Source organism: Lutra lutra, chromosome 12 (genome assembly GCF_902655055.1).
Source record: "Lutra lutra chromosome 12, mLutLut1.2, whole genome shotgun sequence".
Taxonomy (NCBI): Eukaryota; Metazoa; Chordata; class Mammalia; order Carnivora; family Mustelidae; genus Lutra; species Lutra lutra.
In genome coordinates this window covers 41950151-41975300 of record NC_062289.1, presented here as the reverse complement: position 1 = coordinate 41975300, position 25150 = coordinate 41950151, and positions in this window count along the sequence as shown.

Below are 25150 nucleotides of genomic sequence, written 5' to 3'. Positions count from 1 at the left end.
CATCACAATCTGGAGGATAGTATTACAAAAGTAATTTCTCTCAATATAAGATTGAAATGTAAGCAAAGTGATATTTAACAAATTTCAAGAATGTACGTTTAAATAGAGAAACGAGGTCATTAAATAAACATTCAGTGAATTTATTTTATGTTTCAAGCATATTGGATATTTCCCCTCTTCTACTTTTCACCAAAAAAAAAGAAAAAAAAGGTAGACAGAAGTAGTTAAATATTTCAGATGAATTACCTTAGTCATTATAGATATAAATACACTTTAGTTTTAAGAGCTTTCAAAGTCTGAATAAAAGTAGAGAATTTTTAGTACAAGGAAAACAGTACCTTAAAAATATTAACTCTAAACCATGGTGAAGGGGAATAGAATTTGCCATCCCAAAATATGCCCATTCGGCTAAGGGTTATCTTGAGTTGATTATTTCTAAGAAGCTAATCACAGAGGAAAAGCTCTGAGAACCAGTAAAAGTTGCTACCTATTTTGCAAGAGAAATTTATATTTATAAAGGAAACCTCTCCTTGTAAGGTTATCTCCCTCTCCATACTAGGAAAAGGACGCTGACAAAAATCTCTAGAAACTTGTCAGTGGAGAAGGCTTGGATTCAATCTGCATAACAACCATACTTTTGTTTACCGTGCTTTGTCTCATAACCTCCCAAAACCAACTCTCCTCACGGGCAAGGTCTTCTTTTGTTTCTAGTTGGAGATAATATTTAAGGTGATGGTTTGGGCCATTTTAGGCAATTACATGTTACAGGAGGTGTCCATGTTATTAAACTTCTGTGTTTCTCTCCTGTTCATGGATCTTTTTATTCAGGGGAATCCCAGCCAAAAACCTAAAAGGGTAAAGGGAAAATTATTTCTCTTCCCACACAATGGTATATCATTATAATAATGCTAAAGTCTATTTTTAATTTATTGTTAGTCTGTTCATAGTGCCCCTTCCTTGCCCAGCATTTTAAATTATATTCACAAATTAATTATAGTCATATAATTTTATCACAGCTTTAATTATATCAATTAGGCAAAATGTATCAAATGCTTACTAGGTTTCAAGTGCTATTGTAAGTAGACACATTGAGGACTAAGACGAAAAATTAGCCTGTCCTCATGGAACTACTATTTATGTAGTATTTTTACTTGTGTTATTTTTTTTCCCTGTTTATTCATTTAATATCAATCTTCTTTTCTACATTGTAAACTCACGAATATGTACATCAAAACCGTTTATTAACTACTTAACATTTAGCACATTGAGCAGTACTTGACACATAGTAACCATTCATTATTTTTAAATAAACGGAGGAACAAATGAAATAATGTTTATTTCAAAAGCTTAGCATTACTGATAAAGTAAACAGTAACCTGAAAACTCAGAAACAAACAACTCTATTACTTTTTTTTTTAAAGATTTTTTTTTTATTTATTTATTTGACAGAGAGAGATCATAAGTAGGCAGAGAGAGAGAGGAGGAAGCAGGCTGCTTGCCAAGCAGAGAGCCCGATGCGGGGCTCGATCCCAGGATCCTGAGATCATGACCTGAGCCGAAGGAGCGGCTTAACCCGCTGAGCCACCCAGGTGCCCCATCTATTACCTTTTTTAAGGCAATTTTCTTTCAACTGCTCAGAGATAAAACAGAAAAACATAATACTTGTCACCTATACTTAGTAAACTTAGAGATGAGTAGGTAGAAACAGAATTATAAGCGAATGTTTGCTCCAAAATATTATAAATCTCTGAAGAAAAAGATTCAAGGTGGTGGCTGACTTGATAAATGAACACCAGGCAAAATAAGACTTCTTTCCTCTTTTCTTTCTTTCTTCTTTCCTTCTTTTCTCCCTCCCTCCCTCCTTCCTTTTCTTTCTTTCTTTTTTTTTTTTTTTAAGATTTTATTTATTTATCTGACAGAGAGCTTGCTCCTGAGCACAGGCCCTGGTGATGGGGCCGGGGTGTGGTTGGGGAGGGGCAGGCGGAGAACGACAGGCAGACTCTCTGATGAGCAGAGAGGCTGACAGGGGGCTCAATCCCAGGATCCCAAGATTAGGACCTGAATGGAAGGCAGATGTTTAACCAACTGACTGAGTCACCCAGATGCTCCCCCCTCTCCTTTTGTTTTCCTCTCTTTTCTTTTCTTTTTTCTTTCCTGTCCTTCCCTTTCCTTTTTTCTTAGTTCTTCTTTCTTTCTTTCTTTCTTTCTTTCTTTCTTTCTTTCTTTCTTTCTTTCTTTCTTTCTTCTCTCTAATGAAAGGCCCAAGAATGATCTATAAACAATCACTAAAATACTTCTTTCCCCCTCTATTCTAGCTTGGGATCATGCCAGTTTTATTTCCCACTATGATTAGTGGGATTAGTACTAGGAATTCAATAAATTGGTGCTTTTGAATGAATGTCAGTATGAGAAATGCTCTAAATTATAAACAACACAACATTGTTCACTGGATCAATTATTATTCATTTTAGTCATATAGTCTTTGGACTACATATGTGTAGGATGCCTACAATGATATATTTAGCTGCTGTTTATTGGTTTTGTGGGATGGCAGGGAGCAACATAAATATTTGCAGTCACCTATTGTAAACTCCAAGTACCTATTCTTGCTTGAGTAACAACAGTAATAGAAAGCTGGGGAAGGGGTGCCTGGGTGGCTCAGTGGGTTAAGGCCTCTGCCTTTGGCTCAGTAGGGAGCCTGCTTCCCTTCCTCTCTCTGCCTGCCTCTATGCTTGCTTGTGATCCCTGTCTGTTAAATAAATAAATAAAATCTTAAAAAAAAAAAATCCTCGGGAAAATAGGAAGGAAGGAATGATATAGGAAAGTGTGGCAGTTTCAAAACACTAATATTATCTGATCAAATAGGTTATTATACATATAATATATGGTCATTATTTTAACACTTACACAAAAAAAGAATTGTACTAATATATTGTAAAGTCAAGAATCAGAACCTTTTTACAATTTGTCTTCCCAATGACAACTGTTCTATAAGATAGATGTAATAAGATATATATCACTATGAACATGAACGATTTATTTGATCTAGTGTTTATATCTTCAATGACATTGGGGAGTTATATAATCCCTTTGAGCCTACTTTTGTTTTTGCCTACTTTCCATCTTTCATAGTATTCTTTAGGTCATACAAATTTAGATTATACAAATTATTAACAGCAAGCTAACACATGGAGGTATTCTAAAATGTAATAAGTCATAAAACCCAAAGAAATTTAAAATATTGCATTTTCAGTGTTAGTGTCCAATATAGAGTAGCTTTACTAGTTAAAAAAAAATAGCAGCAACAAAACAAAATACCTATATGTCTAAATATTAGATTATTTTATCAGAAACATCTTTAAAAGAAGCTAAAATAGCATAGATGACAATATTGCACTTCTCCTGAGCCCAGAAAACAGTCTGGTTAGGAGGGTCTCCCACCCTTCTGTGTTCCAGAAAAGGCTTTCCCCAAAGAACCTTTCTTCCTTATAACTTAGATAATACTCTGTCTACCCTTTCTCACAATTTCCCTGAAGCTTACAGATAATTCCCTTATTTACCTGTGACAAGGTCAAATACAAACCTTTTCCCTTTTGCCTGAACCTTCTGAAATGCCAATTGCAGACCTTCCCCTCCCAGTCTTTTTTTTTTTTTTTAAGATTTTATTTATTTATTTGACAGACAGAGATCACAAGCAGGCAGAGAGGCAGGCAGAGAGAGAGGAGGAAGCAGGTTCCCCGTAGAGCAGAGAGCCTGATGCAGGGCTCGATCCCAGGACCCTGGGATCATGACCTGAGCCAAAGGCAGAGGCTTTAACCCACTGAGCCACCCAGGTGCCCCCCCTCCCAGTCTTTTATCTCAAGAATGATTAGCTGACATTAGAATTGTTTGTCCCCCTGCAGCTAGCTAGACATAGGGATAAACATTTCCTGCTCACCCAACTGGCTAAGATGTCTCTTAATTTCGAAAATAGTCCCACCTTTAACTTGCCTACTCTTCCCCATAAAAATCTAAGGCAAAACCCACAGTGCTCAGAAATGAACTTTCATATCTCCCTATTGCTATAGACTAAACAAAATCAATTTTCTTACTTGTTTGGCTTTAGCAAAAAGATAGCTATGCATGTATTAATAAAATATTTACTGAGTACCAATACTTTGCTGATCACTGTTCCAAGTTCTCAGAATTTAGCAGTAAGAAAAAAAAAAAAATCCTGGACTCAAGGAGCTTATATTCCAGGAAGAAGGATAAGAAAGAAGATAATAAAATAATAAAGATAAAAAAGAAGATAATAAAAATAGTAGCAAATAAATATTTACGTGCCAGGCAGTGATGAATGTTATGAAAGAACAATATAACGGTGTAAGGGTTAGTGGCAAAATGAGGAACTCTCTGTGAAGGTGCCAATGTATCAGGCGGTCAGAGGCAAGATGACCCGAATGACTGGAAAGACCTACATCGTGGGGCTAGTTGGGAAAATTTCATTTTAGGCAGAAGGATAGGTAAATGCAAAGCTGGGAGTGTGACTTGTCCAGAAACAGAGGACAGTGGTGTAACAGGAATGGCAGGAGCAGGTAGAGAAGGTCACAAATAAGATAAAAGAAACAGTAGTCTACATCGACTGGGACCCTGAAGTACAGGAGAAAGCATTGGTGAGTTTGAACACAGAAATAACAAAACTTCATTTAAATTGTAAAAGACTTTTGCTCCTACTTTCTAGAGAAGACAATTATAAACAAAAGTGGAAGCAGGGAGACTAGTTCAGATTCATTTGCTAAGAACAGGATGGGGAGAAATCAGGAAGGGCAGCAAATGATCGTGACTTTTAGAAGTGAAGATGGTCAGATTCCAGATACATTTTCATGGTAGAGCCCACAGGGCAAGCTGTGGAATTGGATGATCAATGTCATAAAAAGAGATGGATCTATGACAACTCTGAGTTATTTTTTTGCTTCAGCTTTTTTTTTTTTTTTAAGTAGTCTTACAATGATGGGAAATAACAGAGAGAAAAATATTAGGGTGGGTTGGGAGTAGAAGTCAAGAGTTCTTTTTGAGGTATGTTCGGTTTAGAGATGCATATTTGACATCCAATTTAATAACTCAAATGTAAGGTTTGGTATGTTAGTGTGGGGGTGCAGAGTGGAGATCGCATTTGGTGGCACTCAGTGAAGCCATATTATTTAATGTTATAAGACTCAACAGGATTTCCCAGAGGATGTCCATAGATAGGAAGGAAACAGGCTTAGAGACAGAACAATGCAGGGGCATCAGACTATTTCCCTGATTCATGACAGGATTTCAAAACAACTTATCCTTTGCACATTTTAAAGTTGACACTATAATATTTCATTATGAGCCCAAGTTGTTGTAAAGAATATAATTCGAGTGTATTATAAATATTGACATTTTGAAAGTTTAAAATAACACTGTTCTATCACCTTTTAAATATACTGAATGATTTTAAGACCACATACTCTGATGGTTACCCCTGTTAATCTAAAAATACCTGATCAGGGCTTCTTTAACTGTCAGGAATTCTCATTTTTTCATCTTGAACTAATATTTCTATTCTGCTTCTTTTGCAAAATATACTGAAAATTTTATAGTATTATGCTTGAAAAAATTTTAAAGGTTATCCACTAAAACATTTCTCTGACAAAAAAGAAAACCTTTGTAAATTTTCAGATGTAAGTTTGTAATATCTTCAAACCATTGGGAGATAAGACTTCTCTGTAAAAATTTCCATAAGGTTCTAAATGTGAAAATTATTTTCTAATCACATTATTATTATAATTCTTTGGAGTACATTATTTATAAAAATAGAAGTATAAATTTTCATATAAAGTTATTAATGAGATAGAGTTTAGCATCAATTCGGTTAATACTTTTCATTATGTGTGTGTGTTTATGTGTTTATAAAACCTCCAAAAGACTTGCTCATAGAAGTAGATAGGAATCAATGGGGTCACTTCATTTTAAAGCTTCTGTGTTTTATGCCAAAAACATAGAATTTTGAGTGACTATCTTGTACACCTGAAACTAGTATAGTCTGTTAACTATACTGGACCTAAGATTAAAAAAAATTAATTAAAAAACCACATAGTGCTCTATAGTCAGAGAATACTTTTAATTGTCAGATGCCAAATGCCCAAATATCACCAACATAACTGTTGATAAGGCAAAGTGAACTCTGTTGCAAGAGTGTCAATTGCAAGCAAGAGGTGGGTCATCAGAATTGGATAAGGATCATGTTGTCACAGGTTTATAATTATTGGAACCAGGATGCGAAGATTAAATTTTCTTTTGATGTTTTCTGTTGAAGACTTGATAAGTCTTTCTAGAAGTTTTTTAATGAACAATTAAGTTCTTTGCTTCTATTAATAGTCTTCCTAGAAATAATAAAGTGGTAAGTTCTTGCAATTTTACTCATTGAATATTGACATAGTAAAGTCATATTAATGTAGGTTGTAAGATGTGCGTCCATATGTGATAGGGTTGGGGATAAAGTAGGTAATTTCGATTCTCAACGTCCAACTGTGTGTGGTTGGTACATGGTTTCTGGTACTTATAAGATTCTGCCAAACAACTCAGTAGGTTCTCCTTCAATCCTACTAAAAATAAAGATTGGAGAGACCTGGCAAGCTCCTGATTTGCAAGACTGTTAGTCACTCAGTCATTACCGTTTTTCATTTTCTTAGCACCAACGTCTGTATCTATGCGGAACCTTGATGTTTTTAGGACAGTGTACCGAGGTGAATTTCAGAAAAGGCGAAGATGTATCTTTGTTTTGTAAAGTGAAAGAAAGGCAAGTGTGGAAAGGTACACAATAGAACAAGCATGAAATGGTCTCAGGCAAAAAAAAGAATGGATACAGGCAAAAAAAGAATGGATACAATGGATAATAAAAAATTAAATAAATTTACCACTGTAGCCCTTGAAAACTCTTTGTATGTCCCAAAGTGTATGTACTCATAGATTTGGGAAACCATTGCTGTAGAGGAGAAGGCCTCAGAAAAGGAGAATCAATGGAGAATGGTGTCCAGAAAGTGAATCAAAGAGAGAGCTTTAAGAAGGGGGAGGTGGTCAACTATATCAAATGAGAAACCTCCGTTGAGTAAAATGAGGATTAAGTATAGACCAATGGACACAGTGTATAGGCCATTAATGAGCTTGATGGTGGAGTTTTGATACTGTGGTTTAAAAGGAATAGAATAAAACTTATTGGAGCTAGTGAAACTCTGATCCAGAGGATCAGAGATACAGGGTAATAAATTGCAGGGGAAAGAGGGGCAAAGCTTTTTGCTTTTGCTATTCTTCAATCACAGCACATACACATATATAGGATATTTGTGATTTTAATTATAATGCATAATTACAACATTTGTTATATATATACACACTCAGAACATACACACATATACATGCATACACATATTTGTACATGCATATAGCCAAAACTCATTATTCAGAGATTCTGTATTTGCAAACTCACTTAGTTGCTAAAATTTATTTGTAAGCCCAATATCAGTATCCATGGAAGCTTTCCAGTCACTTGTAGACTTGCAGTGATGAAAAATTTGACTAACCTGATGTACACATTTCCAGTTGTGGTTAAACAAGGCAGAACTCTGCCTTCTTGTTTTAGCTGTTATGCTGTTAAACAAGTGTTCATTTCACCATCTTCTTAGTGTCACATTTTTTGCATTTTTGTGGGTTTTGTTAATGATTTTCCTGTTTAAAATGCCCCACGTGTGATATAGGAAGCACAGTTAAGTAGTACTCCCTGGCATACGAGGGGCATGACATCCCCTATGGATGTGTGAGTTAGATAAGCTTTTTGTGAACGTGAGTTTTAACAGTATTGGCTCTGAGTTCAATGTTGATGACTCAACAATATGGTACAATCAAAAAAGAAAAAGAAAATTCAAGTACCTTATATGAGGCTACTCTTGAAAGTGATAAAGGGTATATCTGTAGTGCATGATAGAGCTGTAGTAAAATAGAAAAATGCCCCAGTCTGTGGGTCCATGAGATGACAACTAATTAAAAAAAGCATCATGCCCGTATAATTGTGAAGCTGAAAGCCAAAGAAATGTACAGTCACATCCAGGTTCAGGAAAATGTGAAACCCATCTCTGCTAGTGCTGGCTGGCTCACACATTTCAGAGGGAGCTCTGGCATGACACTGTTAAACTTGAAGGCAAGGCAGATTCCACAGATCAGGAGGCTGTGGGAGAAGTTAATAAAAATGCCTGCTAAGTGTTATACAGGAGAAGGTTACATGGAAGAGTAGGCTTTCAACACTGATGAGACTTGCTTGTTTTACAAGGACACTGGCCAACAACCTATATAATGCAAATAACTTCCAAAGCTCCTGGCTTTAAATCATCCAAAGGGCCCCTGGGTGGCTCAGTGGGTTGGAGCCTCTGCCTTCAGCTCAGGTCATGATCCCAGGGTCCTGGGATCAAGCCCCAGGTCGGGCTCTCTGCTCAGCAGGGAGCCTGCTTCCCCCTCTCTCTCTTTGCCTGTCTCTCTGTCTGCTTGTGATCTCTGTCGAATAAATGATAAAATCTTTAAATAAATAAATAAATAAATAAATCATCCAAAGACCATGCAATTAGTTATATGTAAGAACCATACATAAAATGGGGTATATTTAAAGAGAAACACATGTAAAATAAAATGTTGTGACCTAAGGCTCTCAAGAACCTAACTCTGTAGGAATGAGAGGTCCATATTTGTCAACTCTGTATTCCCAGCAGATTTAGAGAATGTAACTAGTATGAATTATGAGAATTGAAATATATATATACACAAGCACACAATCTCTGGAATGTTCCAGTAGAGATGGGAAAAAAAAAAACATAACGACTGAGAGAAAAATTATTAAAAGAGGAACGATTGTAAACAAATGAGATGTTGGAATACAATGCACAAATTGAGGTATCATCATAGATTATGGCAGTCAACCCATCCATTGTAATATGAGGAAAGACAAAGTATATATGTACAGATAGAGTTGAATTGGTAGACATATAAATGGAAGCACCTGGAAGTTTTCTAATTTCTCTATTAATGAAAAGCATGATTAGTAACAGAGAGGAGAGAGAAGAGTTTGAACAGGTTTGAGGAAAGAGAAACAGATGAGAAAGAGTTGAGTGACAGAGAAAATCTACCGGGGAAATAGAGTAGGATTTCCTGGCAGTACCAACATCCCTTTGAGGTTTGTAATCATGAATTTAGAGTGAGTCCAGTTAGCATCTTTATGGCTTTTCTCAATCCACTTTCAGTTTTTTAAGTGCAAGCAAAGAATACGTGTAGAGTTGCATTTAACCATGTTGAAATTTTGCTAGAAGCAAGATTGTTAAAGCTATGATTTAAATATATTTTTAGAATTTTAGAATTGGAAGAAACTTAAGAAATTTTGTATTACCTTTGGGAGAAAAAAATTTCAGAGCACAGATTTCAAAGCTGGGTGAACTTGTTTCCACATGCCAGGTACATCTATTATTAGACATAGCAAATTACTGGGTTTTTTTAAACAGTAAATTAGAAACAATAACATTTATTTCAGAGTAATTTCAAGACTATAATCAGACAAAGAAGAAAAATATGAAGACAGTACCTATACAGGACCAAGCACCAAATTTGTGTCCAAAAGATGTTAATTTTCTTTTATCTTTGCCTGCATTCAGAAACAATAGACAGGATGTTTAGAAACATTTTTAGAGTTTCAAAAATATTTACAGCTTTTTTTTTCTTTGCTGTTCTTGTTTTTTGAACTCTTCAATGGCCTAGGCAAATAAGAAACTTTGATAGAAAAAGCACAGTCTCTGATTCTTCTTAATCAGAGAAACTTGCCTTTGCTCAAGGCCAGAGGGTAAGCATCATTTCTCTTTAGTGTTTTGTACTTTTGTGTTTTGGTCATTACATTTTCCTTGACCAATATTTGCTATAAAGCAAGAAGATTTCTCTGTTGGCCATTTACCACCAACAGAGAGAAAATGGCAATTTGGAAACCCCTTCAGGAAAAGTATGAAGCTCTTCAGAGAACATTCCATGGCACCTGAGTTAACTTTAGAATCTATGTTTTAGCACAGGATTTTTCACATTTCACTAATTCCCTTTGGGTGATCATCCTTTCTATAGAAAAGTCCATGAGGTTCTCAGTGCAGGCTTGGGTCCATGGCTCTGACATTCAGTCCTGAAGTTGGAGGTCTTAAAATCTCTCCACTGCACTATTCTGGATATGTAAGTAAGACAATCACCCATACTTACATATGTAAGTAAGACAATCACCCATGCTGTACTTCGATTCTAATTGCTGTTCTAAAATTAAGCTCATCCCTTTTCCTTCTGACAAGCCTCAACTAGACAGTAAATGACCAGGCATTGTTGTCTCCGTCCTGCCATTCCTCCTCCCTCCCCACCTCCAGCACACAACAGTTATAGTGACATTATTCTAGTGAGAACACACTGTGTTCAAGTCTCTTTACCAAGCCCTTTTCCTGTATCATCTATTTATTCCCATAAAGGAGGCTGCCAGTATAACAATTTTACAAATACAAATACTGAGAAGGAAAGTTAATTTGGCCTTGCCCTCCGGAAGCTAAATTCTAGTGGTGGAGATAATTGTTAAATGACTAATTACAACTTAACCAATAAGTGATAATAGTGATAAATGTTATGACAAGGCCTGATATACTAAAAATATGCCACATAACTGCAGACCTGATGATTCTGGGGGGTCTGCAAAGTCAGGGAGAGTTTCCTTGGGGAAATGTTATTCGTGCTAAATTCCAAAGGATGAGCTGAAATTAACACCGGCAATGGGGGAGGAGAAGAATGGTCAGTTCAGAGGACGCAACATCTTTTCTGAAGATGCAGCAGAGCAAACCAAGGCAAATGCAAGGGGACTAGAAGGACAAGACAAAAGGAAGAGTGATGTGAGATGAGGCTAGACAGCAGAAGCCAGATCTTGTTGGACCCCAGGGATGCCCCAGAACTTTGTGATTTATCCTGAAAGCAAGGGGAAGCCTCTCTGAGTGATCTGGGGAGACCGAAGGAGAGAGCTAGAACAGGAACAAGGAGGCCTGCTAAGAGGCCGTGGCAGTATCCCAAGATGACAAAAGATGATGGCGCATGGACTACTATGGCGGCAGAGAGGATGGAAAAAGTGAATGGTTTAAGAGAAATTTGATAGGAGAAATCAGCTGGATATCATGGCTGAATTAATTACAAGCACGGGGGGTGATAAATGAATGTCAGCCAGCTAGATGGACTATCCTAATGATATACCATTAATAAGACAGAAAAGCTATGCTTGTTCATTCTTCAGGGTTCACAGGGGGTATGTTTTAGAATGATCACCTTTTACAATGTTTAAAAAATACTCTTACCTGTAGAAATGGTTCAGGGGGTTTGAAATGTTTCCTTCCACGATACACCTCTGTCACCTGGGGATGGGAAACAGAGAGCAGGCCTTGATTGACAGGTTGGGCATGAAGGTTCAGCCGTCGGGAGGACCCAGCAATCCAGTGGCAAAAGGGTCAAAGATCAAAGCCAAGGGTTTAATTATTTGACAATGTGGCTTTAGGTATTGAATAATTTATTTAGGACTCTGTATTATTGACTCCTTTGGATAATATACATTATTTATGAATAGTGCAATAATATGATGATGATCATTTATATTTGAGCGTCTACTTTCCACCACATACACATATTACCTTATCTTGTCAATTCCTATGCCAACCCTCTGGGTCAGTGCTCTTCCTAACAGGGCCTTTCCAAAGTTGGAGAGGTGAGAGCTGGCGGAGACAAGATATGACCCAGTTGTGAGTTGCTCTCCTGCCTGGCCCTAAGTGACTCTGTGTCATACCAAAGCACCCAGGGAAAGTCTGAGAGCAAAGGGCCTCCATTTCCTCCCATTGCCTCCTGCTGTAACTCAGAACTAAATTCTCAACTGTCAGCCAAATCTAGTGAAACTCCAGGACAAAGCTTTTTTTTTTTTTTTTTTTTTAATTTAAAGGTTTAATTAAATGCAAGTCACAGTTCCTCATTTACATATCTGTCTTTTTTTTATTTTTTTATTTTTTCAGCATAACAGTATTCATTATTTTTGCACCACACCCAGTGCTCCATGCAATCTGTGCCCTCTACAATACCCACCACCTGGTGCCCCCAACCTCCCACCCCCCACCCCTTCAAAATTCTCAGATCGTTTTTCAGAGTCCATAGTCTCTCATGGTTCACCTCCCCTTCCAATTTCCCTCAACTCCCTTCTCCTCTCCATCTCCCCTTGTCCTCCATGCTATTTGTTATGCTCCACAAGAGATTAGAAATCCTCTTCTTTTCCTTTTTATTAGAGTTTCACATTCTGATTTGTCTCACTACAAATGGGTTAGGTGAGCCCATTTCTGCCTATTATCCAAAGCGTAGGTAGAGGATGTATTTGAGATAACGATGATTGAAAAAGCTACATGCATTTTGAGTAAGATAGATAGAACTGTACCAAGTATGAGGTGTCAGGGAAGAAGTACCTGATACTCATTTAACACTTGCAAAAATATCAAATGAAGGTGCAGTTATAGTTTGTTTTACAGTTACTATCTAAAAATAAATCTATGGTTCCCCAAAAAAGAAAAATCTTTAGTTTCTTTTCAGATATGGAACACCGAGAGTCTTTGCCCATTATCACCTCAGTGTTCAGATGTCCTTATCTTCCAAATTCCTTTTTTGGGTTTCTTAATGAAAATGTTCCTCCTCTTAGGTTAGCCAGATACCTCTAGTTTTCAAATGTCCCTTTAAAACAGGAGATTCTCAGTGGCCAAGATTATTTGTGAATCTACATTATATGACATGATCATTTGGCATGTTTTTACAGTTTGCTTTTTTTTGGAGGAGGGTGTTTAAAAACTACAATCCAATCTTGTCTTTAGGTTAAGTCTGCTGACTCTCCTTCTGTATACACTAGCATCCCTAAGTGGTCTGGATGCCTGCATGACATGTGCAAAAAGACAATAGTAAAAGTTGGAACCGCTTTCCCTGCCCTTCATTAAACTTTCTCTTGAGCTGTGTGTGGCACTGCAGGTAATGAGTTCCATCTGTGTCACCGTCTTCACCTACAGAGAAAGAGCATTCAAATGTTCTGAGTCAGGAACTACCTTCAGAGAATATGTAAAAATGTGTAGCTAAAAAAATTAAGAAAATTATTTTTGGAGCCCAGAGGCACTCCCCATCTCCTGTCACCTTACTTCATTCTCCACTAAATGAAGCCCTTCAGAGGATCTAATAAAGAAAGCCATCCAGCTAAGTAGCTCATAATCAAAATCCAAAATAAAGGCTCTTAATATGATTTTCTCCAACTTACCTTTATTTAGTGTGTGATTGGGTCAGAGATCTTCATAATGAGGAAACTAAATCCATTTAGAATTTTTACATGCACCATTAGAAACACAGAATTTAGAGCTGGAAGAGCAAAAGCTGATAAAACTTAAAATGAAGTCACTTTTTTACTGTGGGTAAAGCAGCAGCAGTGGGCTCTTTGCCCTTGGGGAACACTCAAGGTCGCATAGCTGACTCCAGCTTTAGTTAAGTAAGACATAGAAAGTAATTAATGTAAGACTACTTAAAGGTGATTGATATTAAAAAGAAAAACATTGGGGCCAAAACACTGGAATGAAACATGTTGCAAATAAGCTGTGGCAAACTAGTTTTGTGATTTCCCCAAACACTGTCTAGAAGGAAATTTGCTTAAATCACAAAAGATATTTGGGTCAAATAGAAAAGTAGCAACAACTTGGCACTGTGGTAGAGTTTGGGGGACTTTTGACTGTAGAATCTGAAGTGTTTTCTTAGTGATTGCTTCATAAGCTTGTGCAGCATTGTAATGAAGATGCAATTATCCTTGTTTTACAGATGGAGAAAGTAAAACACACAAAAGTGTTGTGACTTCCTGGTATCCAAAAGGCTTTAACAGAGCCTCAGAACTGGAATTCAATCGCTAGGTTTTTAGTCTAATACTTTTAGTCGTTAGATTTCAATGTTTCCTGACCTTGGGTCTTGCACAATACCTGAATGTATTATTAAAGCACTCTGTAAAAAATTCCCTGAGGATCTCCAGGAACAATCCACACTGTTGTTTTGCTTTTGGTGCAATCCTACTTAGAAAGCAGAGGAAAAGTATTTTCCTGCATTTTAAAGGCTGAATCTTTCTATCTCAAAATAGGTCAACAGAGTACGCAATTGACTAATATTGGAAGCATTTCAAATCACCCACAGTGGACTTGAACTTTTGGAATAATGATTTTACATTGGCCTGATTCAATTTTATTTTCTCAGATGGCTATAAGGCCCATTGTCTAAAATTGGGTTTATATGGTACCAGTAGAAAAACGTCTATAGCAAACTCTCTTTAATCTGATCGTTCAAGCACCAAATAACTTCTAGATCGGTGCTTATTTTGTGTATTATGTATGCATTACGTCTTATTGGGAATGAAGCATGGACTGATCCAGACAGATCATATTAATGAAAATTAAAGATTGGTCAGATCTCAGGACCAAAGGATCTTGGAGGTCCCTAATTCTGGCTCTATATTATAATCTGGGAGATTTTAAAAAAACATATTTCCATAGTTTCATCCCACACAAACTGAATTTGGTCTGAGATAGAGAGATTATATCAGTACTTTTTTTAAAGTTCCCCAGGTGATTTAATATTCAGGCAGGTTTAAAAGACACAATTATAGGAACTCTGCCAAGTTGAGGCAGGTGGGGGAGGACAATCTAATTTCTAGGAGAAAAACCAGTATCCTGTGGGCTGGTGAAATATAAAGGGGTCCTCAAACAATTTGCCACTCCTGGAGGGAGAGACCATAGGAGTCTCAGACCATCAGAATTTGGAAATTATACCCTCAATCCCTGAATCCTAGCATTTAAAAACTGACAATTTTACTTAAAATAAAAAGTAGCTATAGTTCTAGGGGTGCCTTTGTGTCTCAGCTGGTTAAGAGTCTGACTCTTGATTTCAGCTCAGGTCATGATCTCAGGAAAATGAGATGGAGCCCTGGGTCAGGCTCTGTGCTCAGCAGGGAGTCTGCCTGAGATTCTCTTTGTCCCTCCCCACTGCTCTCTCTCTCTCTCAACTAAATAATCTTTTTAAAAAGTAGCTATAATTCTTTTAGATTTTTTTTTTGTTTTTAACAAAATTATAGTCTAATGTAACATTACACAAAATAAAATTTATTGAAGAGTGTCAAGAAACACTCACAAGGGGCACCTGGGTGGCTCAGTCATTGTTTGCCTTCGGCTCAGATCATGATCCGGGGGTCCTGGGATCAAGCCCTGTGTTGGGCTTCCTCCTCTGCAGGAGGCCTTCTTCTCCCTCTCCCTCTCCTGCTGCTTGTATTCCCTCTCTCACTGTCTCTCTCTTTCTGTCAAATAAATTAAAAAAAAAAAAAAAGAAATGTATAAAATATACAGTTTATAAAGAGCATCATATAGTCCTGGATACTGAGAATATGTTCCTATTTCAGTCAGAATTGATGTTTACCTTAACATAGACATATTATTCCACATAGAAATATTTGTAGGTAAGTGAATATACATGCACATAATATTTTCTTGATCAGTCACCTGAAAGGTCTTAGAAACAGTGATATCTTGTTTTCAGTGAATATACCTTGCATCGAAAATTTGTGGTCCCAGAAAGTAAGAACTAAAAACAAACAAGCAAAATTCAGAATAAAACGTTGGTTAGGAATATGTCAAAGAGATACAAGAGCCCACTAATGGCCCCCAAGAGCTCACTGGTGGCCAAAGCTAGAACTATTTGATTAACAAAATAAGTCGAATGGTATTGAATCATAACCCATAGAAGTGTTCATGAGTCCCCTAGTTATGAATAAATGATGGGCTAAATAAATAAATGGAGGAAAAGAAACAAACCTCCTGTACAGAAGAATTCCAAGTAACTATTGTAGATGTTCTCTGCTTTTAAAAAGGAAGGGCATAACCCCCACTCTGTAAGTGTTATGGCTATGTGTAGTGAATTTCTTTCAAATAGCAAAGTTAAGCTTAAAGGCTGAAAATGGGCAAACACTACCTCAAGTTGGGTGATGAGGGTTAACATCAACAATAAGTTGTATCAATAGCCTGGGTGGCCTAGTCGGTTAAACTCCTGCCTTTGGCTCAGATCATAATCTCAGGGTCTTGGGATCAAGCCCCGAGTTGGGCTCCCTGCTCAGTGGGGAGCCTGTTTCTCCCTGTCTTTGTGCTTCCCTCTCCGGCTCATGCTGTCTATATATATCTCAAAGAAATAAATAAAATATTTTTTAAAAATAGTATGTATCCTTGATATGACATGAGGAAAATGGCAATTTTACCTCTTTGGTCTTCCTCCCAGAAATATATCACCTCTACCTCCCAGAAATGTACCATGAGAAAATGCCAGACATCCCAACTGAAGGACAGTCTACAAAATACCGACAATACTCTGCAAAATGATCTCTGTCATCAAACACAAGAAAAGTCTAAAAAAACATTGCAACCAGGAGGAATGTCAGGGGACATGACAAGTAAATGTAATTAAGTATTCTGGATGGGATCCTGAAACAGAAAAAGGACATTAGATAATAACTAAAGACATCTGAATAAAGTATTAATGTTAGCTAATAATAATGTAACAGCTCATTGTTCATTAATGGTGACAAATGTACCATTTTAATGTAAGACGTTCGTAATTAGAGAAACCTAGTGTGGGGCATACAGGAACTCTGGCACCATTTTCACAATAATTTGCAACTCTAAATCTGTTCTAAAATAAAAAGTTTACTTAAAAAAAATTTTTTCCTCACTTATGAGAAATGGATTACTAACCTGTCCTTTGTTCTTGCACACAATTATACAAGATTCCTATCAGAGAAACTAAAGGTCATCATGATCTCTATTTGGAGTGGCCTTGATAGTATCAGTAATTTCAAAATCTAATCATGGAGAAATTTTTCCATATTAAATCTGGAGCCAGCCATTACAAATATTATCTATGCCATAATAGTTCCACATTACTGGGGGCTAGTTGCATATTCTATGGAGCATAATTCATATTTTCAAGATAGAAAATCTCCAAACATTTTTCTCCCACTAGTAATGAAGCCTATATTTTTTTATGGTCACTAGCTTTGCCAAACTATTTTTCTCTTGGATATTCTCATGGATTTTTTTTCCCCAACAGTGGCGGCTGTTCAAACTTACATAATAGAATTGTCACACTTTATAAACTGTGTTGAATATTCTGATCCCTTTCATTTGAAGAGGTCCTCTATTTCATGCCCAACTAGCTTTGAGGTCCTTCCGAGATAATCAAGTAGTCATTGGCACCTTGCATGTAATAGCCACTGCTGCGTGAAGAGTCTATAAATTCAATTCTCTGTGCAAAAGCCATGGGAAACAGGGCCTTCCAGCTTAAATCACTGGCAAGCTACTCTATTAGATTTCTGAGGCTGACCCTGATAAACAAAATTTTGGAGGCAATCGTCTCTTATTGATTGCACAATATCAGGTGGCTTAGATGTAAATTTTAACAACTGCTTTCTCCGAAGAGTAAAATTACACACTGGTTTTTCAGGCTAGTTTTTATTATATTGATGCCATTTTAGTGGCTCTTCTCCCTCAATGATTTGTGGTCACAATCCCTGCAGCCATAGAGAGGCCTTTGTCCTCATTCAGTGTGATAATATGATCTACTTTGAGAATTTGGTCCACGCTATTGTTCTTGCTAAACATCACATAGTGAGTTGTGTTTGCACATCCTAAACTAGTTACAAGTTAGAACTCCATCTAACTAGTATAGATTGCCATGTATTTATAGCTAACCTGAGGTACTTTCAGACACAGGTGACTCTCTTTAACTTGCTCTAACTGAAGTCTTTTCATGTTCTCCTGAAAAAAGTCTTACAGACTCAACTTCATCACTATCATGAACATTATATGTATAAATCTCACCCCAAGCCCTGTAGTGTTTTTCCAAAATACTCTAGTTAGAAATATCTTTTCAAATATATATTTCTACTTTATCAGAGCCATACATCTTCCCTTATCAGTATCAAAGCACAACAGCAGGAGAAAAAAATGTCCTTCTCAACTTTTCTTTTTTATAACGATGCAAGATTGTATGGCATCACTAAGATAGCTTAAGCAAACTATAAACTAAAGAAAAACTTCAAATTCTCTGAGGACTAAATGAAATCAGCATATGTGATACACATATATGTAAATATGTATGTATAAATACCTGTATGTTCATAGCTAATGTATATAAACATATATAAATTCCTGAGAATTCCCATAAAGCAGACACTTAATTTTTGTTTACTTTTATTTTCACCAGACCCATTTAAACTTAATGATAAGGATGCATTTTAAATTAAAGGATGAATAGAAGAAAGATTTCAAATTGCAAAAAAAAAAAAAAAAGGAGGGGGGATTTATATGTTGACTCCTTCCTTCTCTTCAAATAATGCTGGCTTTATTCTGATAGCAGTAGAATTTCTAATGAACATTTTTCAGTATTTTCTATTCCTTTATCAATCTCAGACTTAGTCCTTATCCCCATCAGGACCATAAACAATATAAATAAAAGGCAGTTTTCATTTATACTTAGTTGGGACACTATTCTTATAAATTAACTATTTCTGTTATCTTAAATAATCAACAGTATATATAGCATACACAAAGCATAGTAACAGTCTCATATCATACTAAATTTTCAATATTCTAATATTTTTGTACAAAGATAACCTTAGTAATACTAACACAACATAAAACATTTGTATATATTAATAATCTAAACAATGATTAGTTCATTGTTTATTTGGATACAAGACCATTATTTTTGTGTCTTTCTACTTTCTTTACCACTTTATGCTGAAGAGACCTTTGAACTTATTAAACTTTCATTCTTTTTTTTTTTCAACAAATATATATTGATCACCTTGGCCATGCCAGGCACTGTACTAGACATTAATTACTTTAGTGGTAGACAGGAAGAGACACGCATTGAAATAAAGAACATTTTCCTGTGTGACCTTGAGCAAGTGTCTAAATGTACTTTAGCTATAACATCTTCATTCGTTAATAAGAGATTATGATTAATATCATAACACTGAACTTAAATGAGAAACAGAGTGTAAAAGTATATATAAATATATACTTAATATATATAAAAGTATATATATATTCTATATAAAATATATAGAAAAATATATCTTTGTGTTCAAATCTTTGTGTTCAAAACAAAGAAATATTTACAGGTGCTATGAAGGTAGAATCAGAAGAAGACAGAAATATTTGGTATTTCCCAAAGAATTTCAGATATGATAATGAAGTAATTTATCATACTTATAAAATAAAAATACTTTCCACGCAGTTAAATTTGTAGAATGGAAACTTTATTCATGACAAAACCCACTGACCTTAAGCATCAAGAAATGTCAGGGATGAGTTTATTCTATCTTCTTTATAGCTCTACTGAATGTCAGAGAAAAATCCTCTTTACTTCCAACAGAGTGAGGGGAAAAGTAACCATTTTGTAATACACCAGAGCATTCTATTTTCTTAAGGCCTGTCCACAGAAAAAGCTATTTTATCAAAGCCTTAAACTGCCCATATTTTATCATGGTCTAACCTATCCTGAGGAAGGGAAATACCCCTATTCCAGCCCACTCTAGCTATCTTGTTCCATCTAGGCGGAGGGGGAGGAAAGTGAAGCATTGGTGAAAGTCAGAGTCCAGGGGCCCAGGCTCGCAAAAAGACTTCAGTTTAATCATAGGACTAAAGTATATCTCCTCTCCACTACACAAATTCACCACCTATAATACTAAAGGCCATTTACTACTGTTCCTTTAACTACATCATGTGCATCTTTCTACAAAAAATTACAAGTCATGCAAAAAAAGAAAAAAACACTATTTGAAAAGACTGGATGAACATCAGAATGGCAGCAATCATACAGGGAGGAAAAGAAGGAATTAGAATTATTTTGTTACTATAAGGTATTTGCACAACACATGAAACAATAGTGTTACTTAAAAGTGGACATTGATGAGTTGTAACTGTATACTGCAAACTCTAGAGGTTTAAAAAGAGAAGTAGAATTGATATACTAAGAAAAAGGAGAAAATGGAATCATGTAAAATGCTTAGAATTGCAAAAGGCAAAGTGTGAAAGACAAAAAGAGTAACAAAGAACTAGGACAACAAATAGAAAACGGTAACAAATACAGTAGAAACTAAACCAACTACATCAACAATCACTTCAATTATCAATGGTCTAAATATATCAATTTAGAGACAGTTTGTCAGAGTGGATCAAGAAACAATTCCAAACTATATGTTGTCTCAAAAAACCTACTTTAATAAAAGATACATATTGATTACAATTAAAGGAATGGAGAAAGATATACCATTATAGCACCGATTAAAAGAAGGCAGTACCTACATTAATTTCAGACAGAGCAGACTTCAGAGCAGAGAAAGTTGTCAGATAAAGACAGCAATTACATAATGATAAAGAGGTCAGTACTCTAAGACATAACAATCCTTAATGTACACACATTTAACAACAGAATGTCAAAATTTGTCAGGCAAAAAGTGGTAAAACTGCAAGAAGAAATAGATGAATCTACCATTATAACTGAAGACTTTAAGACCCTTCTATCAGAAATAGATAGTTCCAGCATGCAGAAAATCAGTAAGGACATAACTGAACTCAAGATTACTATCAATCAACTAATGTAAGTGTCATCTACAACCTACTTCATCCAACAAAAGCAGATTATACATTATTCTTAAGAACATGTGAAATACTCACCAAGATAGAGCACTTTATGGGCCATAAAAGATATCTTAACATATTAAGAGAAAAAAAAAAAAAAAGGATATACTATTTCTGCCTAGGACCACAACAGAATTAAGTTGGAAATCAATAATAGATAGATTGCTAGAAAATCCCAAAATACTTGGACATTAAATATGACACTTCTAAATGATACATGGGCTGAAAAAGAAATTTGAGAGCTATTTTAAATGTTTTGAACTATATGAAAATGAAAACACAACTTATCAAAATTTGTGGGATCCAGCAAAGTGGAACTTAGAAGGTAGTTTACAGCATTGAGTGCATACACTAGAAAAGAAGAAAGGTCTGAAGTCAATATTCTAAGCTTCAATCTTAGAAAATAGAAAAAGAAGAGCAACTTAAACCCAAAGTAAGGAGAAATCAGTGAATTTGGAAACAAAGAAAATCAACATTACCAAAAGCTGCTTCTTTGAAAAAATGAATGAAATTGGTAAAACTTTAGTCAGACCAACTATGAAAAAAAAAAGAGAAAAGACACAAATTGTTAATACCAGAAAGGAAAGGAAAGATACCATTACAAACTCTGTGGACATTAAAAGGATAATAAAGGATTATTGGGAATAATTCCATGTTCATAGATAAGAATATTCAATACTGGTGAGATATCAGTCCTTCCCAATTTAATCTATAGTTTAATAGAATCACAGTGAAAATCCAAGCAAGTTATTTTGTAGATATTGACAAATTGATTCTAACTTTTATGTAGACAGACAAAAGATCCAGTGTGGGCAACTCATTACTGAAGGAGAGAAACAACTGGGATTGTCTGATTTCAAGACCTATTGTACACAATAGTAATCAAGACATTGTGATATTGGTAAAAGAATAGACAAACAAACCAAGAGAACAGAATAAAGAGCCTGAAGATAGAACCACAAAATTTATAGTCAACTAATCTTTGACAAAGAAGCAAAAACAAAACAATTTTATTACATATATATTTATATATAATATATAACAATATATTATAGATGTTTATATTAATAAGTAAAGTTTACTTAATTAAAAATATGGTAATAAACATGAATCCTAGTTTGAGTAATAACTACAAATGATAAATACTGATCAAATAAAATTGCTATGATATCTATTTTAATATTAGATAAAATAGAATATGAGGCAAAGAAGTCATAAGGTATTAGAGGAATATACGCTGAAAAAAGAAAAAAATTTCAAAAGAATATGTCACACATGCAAATATATACATTTACAATATAGCTTTATACATCAAAGCAATAATTTATAAGATTATATGGAAGAAATGAAAAAACAACTATAATTACACATTTTAATATCCTTTTTAAGAAGTGAACATACCTTGCAACCAAACAAAGCAAATTATTTCTCCCTTAGGACCGCCTTTGCTGTATCCCATAGGTTTTGGACTGAAGTGTCTTCATTCTCATTGGTTTCCATGAATTGTTTAAGTTCTTCTTTGATCTTCTGGTTGATCCAAGCATTCTTAAGCAAGGTGGTCTTTAGCTTCCAAGTGTTTGAGTTCCTTCCAAACGTTTCCTTGTGATTGAGCTCCAGTTTCAAAGCATTGTGATCTGAGAATATGCAGGGAATAATGTCAGTCTTTTGGTATCGGTTGAGTCCTGATTTGTGACCCAGTATGTGGTCTATTCTGGAGAAGGTTCCATGTGCACTTGAGAAGAATGAGTATTCTGTTGTTTTAGGGTGGAATGTTCTGTATATATCTATGAGGTCCATCTGGTCCAAAGTGTCATTCAATGTTCTTGTTTCTTTATTGATTTTCTGCTTCGATGATCTGTCTATTACTGAGAGAGGCATGTTAAGATCTCCTACTATTAATGTATTCATATCAATATGACTCTTTATCTTGATTAATAGTTTTCTTATGTAATTGGCTGCTCCCATATTGGGTGCATAGATATTTACAATTGTTAGATCATCTTGGTGGATAGTCCCTTTAAGAATTATGTAGTATCCTTCTGTATCTCTGATTACAGTCTTTAGTTTAAAATCTAATTTATCTGATATAAGTACTCAACACACACAAAACAGATAATCATATCAAAAAAATGGACAGAAGATATGAACAGACACTTCTCCAATGAAGACATACAAATGGCTATCAGACACATGAAAAAAATTTTCATCATCACTAGCCATTAGGGAGATTAAAATTAAAACCACATTGAGATACCACCTTACACCAGTTAGAATGGCCAAAATTAGCAAGACAGGAAACAACATGTGTTGGGGAGGATGCGGAGAAAGGGGAACCCTCTTACACTGTTGATGGGAATGCAAGTTGGTGCAGACACTTTGGAGAACAGTGTGGAGATTCCTTAAGAAATTAAAAATAGAGCTTCCCTATGACCCTGCAATTGCACTACTGGGTATTTACTCCAAAGATACAGATACAGTGAAAAGAAGGGCCATCTGTACCCCAATGTTTATAGCAGCAATGGCCACAGTCGCCAAACTGTGGAAAGAACCATGATGCCCTTCAACAGATGAATGGATAAGGAAGATGTGGTCCATATACACTATGGAGTATTATGCCTCCATCAGAAAGGATGAATACCCAACTTTTGTATCAACATGGACAGGACTGGAAGAGATTATGTGGAATGAAATAAGTCAAACAGAGAGAGTCAATTATCATATGGTTTCACTTATTTGTGGAGCATAACAAATAACATGAAGGACATGGGGAGATGGAGAGGAAAAGGGAGTTGAGGGATATTGGAAGGGGAGGTGAACCATGAGAGACTATGGACTCTGAAAAACAACCTGAGGGTTTTGAAGGGCTGGGGGGGTGGGAGGTTGGGGGAACCAGGTGGTGGGTATTGGGAGGGCACGTATTGCATGGAGCGCTGGGTGTGGTGCAAAAACAATGAATACTGTTACGCTAAAAAGAAAAAAAAAAGCAAATTATTGGAAAAGTAAAAAAAAAAATCAAAATTTATAAGTTTTAACTTATATATGTATATAAATGCATACCTAAATATATATAGATATATATATGTTTTATACATATAAAACAACTTCTCACACAAAAAAACTTTTAGTGCAAATACCTTATGAGTCTACATGGAAAATAAAACTATGTACTAAGCAAAGTTATAAAATTTCAATAAGGCCACAGAGTACATTCTATTCATTTTTTTTAAAGTGTAATGCAATTTTAAAAAAAAAGAAATCAATGGTAAAAATTAATTTTGTTACATGTGGTATCTGAAAATAAGAAATAATAACCCTACATAAACTTCAGCTAAAGAATATATCCTTAAAACATTACAGAGCACTAAATAAAATTTAGAGAATATAGTTAAGGCAATTCTTAGTGGGGATTTTGTATATGTTTATCAAGGAAATAAAGACTGAAAATAAATGAGAAAGAAGAATGAAAAGTAAGAAAATAAACCTAAGAAAGGCAGAAAAAGTAATTCTAGAAAGGCAAGACAAAAAAGTTGATTATCAGAAACAGAGCTGATTCTTTGCAAAGACACATAATCTACACTTGATCTTAGCCAAAAGGCCGAGAAGCGATGCAAAGACACATAATCTAGACAAAGGAATAAAAAAACTGATCGCAAAAAAAGCAAATAACAAATAAAACAAACAAAAAGCCAGAGGACTAGGGATAGAAATTAAAGATAAAGAATAGAGTTATAAAATATTATTATGAACATCTCCATGTCAAAAAATCTTAAGACTATGAAATGTGTGTGAATTTTGGAAAAAAATAGACTTGCTTTGTACCAATAGAAATGATAAATAAAAAATTCTGTAATAATGCAAATTTCAAGCTCTGACACAGCAATCATCCTTAAGATCATATCAATTCTAAAATGAGGTTTCCAAATTTAGCCACATATTCTTATTTAGAAAATATGTTTTGATTGCTATAAGGTATTTGTGGGAAAAACCCAAATGTGTTTATTAATAAAAATCAGGATTGAGTCACTTGAACTCATTTTATCATGTGTTTTCTGAAGACAGGGACCATGATTTGTGCATCTCTGTGCTCCTAGTATCCAGTTATCAATGTCTCACATAGTGTGTGCTCAATGAATGGTTATTGGATGGATGAATAGAGTGAGGTCAACAGATGAATGCATACCATGTATAAACATAACAATGTGATTAGCAAAAATATCTAGTTACAACTCAGATATTGATTAAAATGAGATGTCAATACTCCCATGAGATAAATGCTTCTTATGTTTAATTGAACGAACACATTCTCTTCTGTTTAC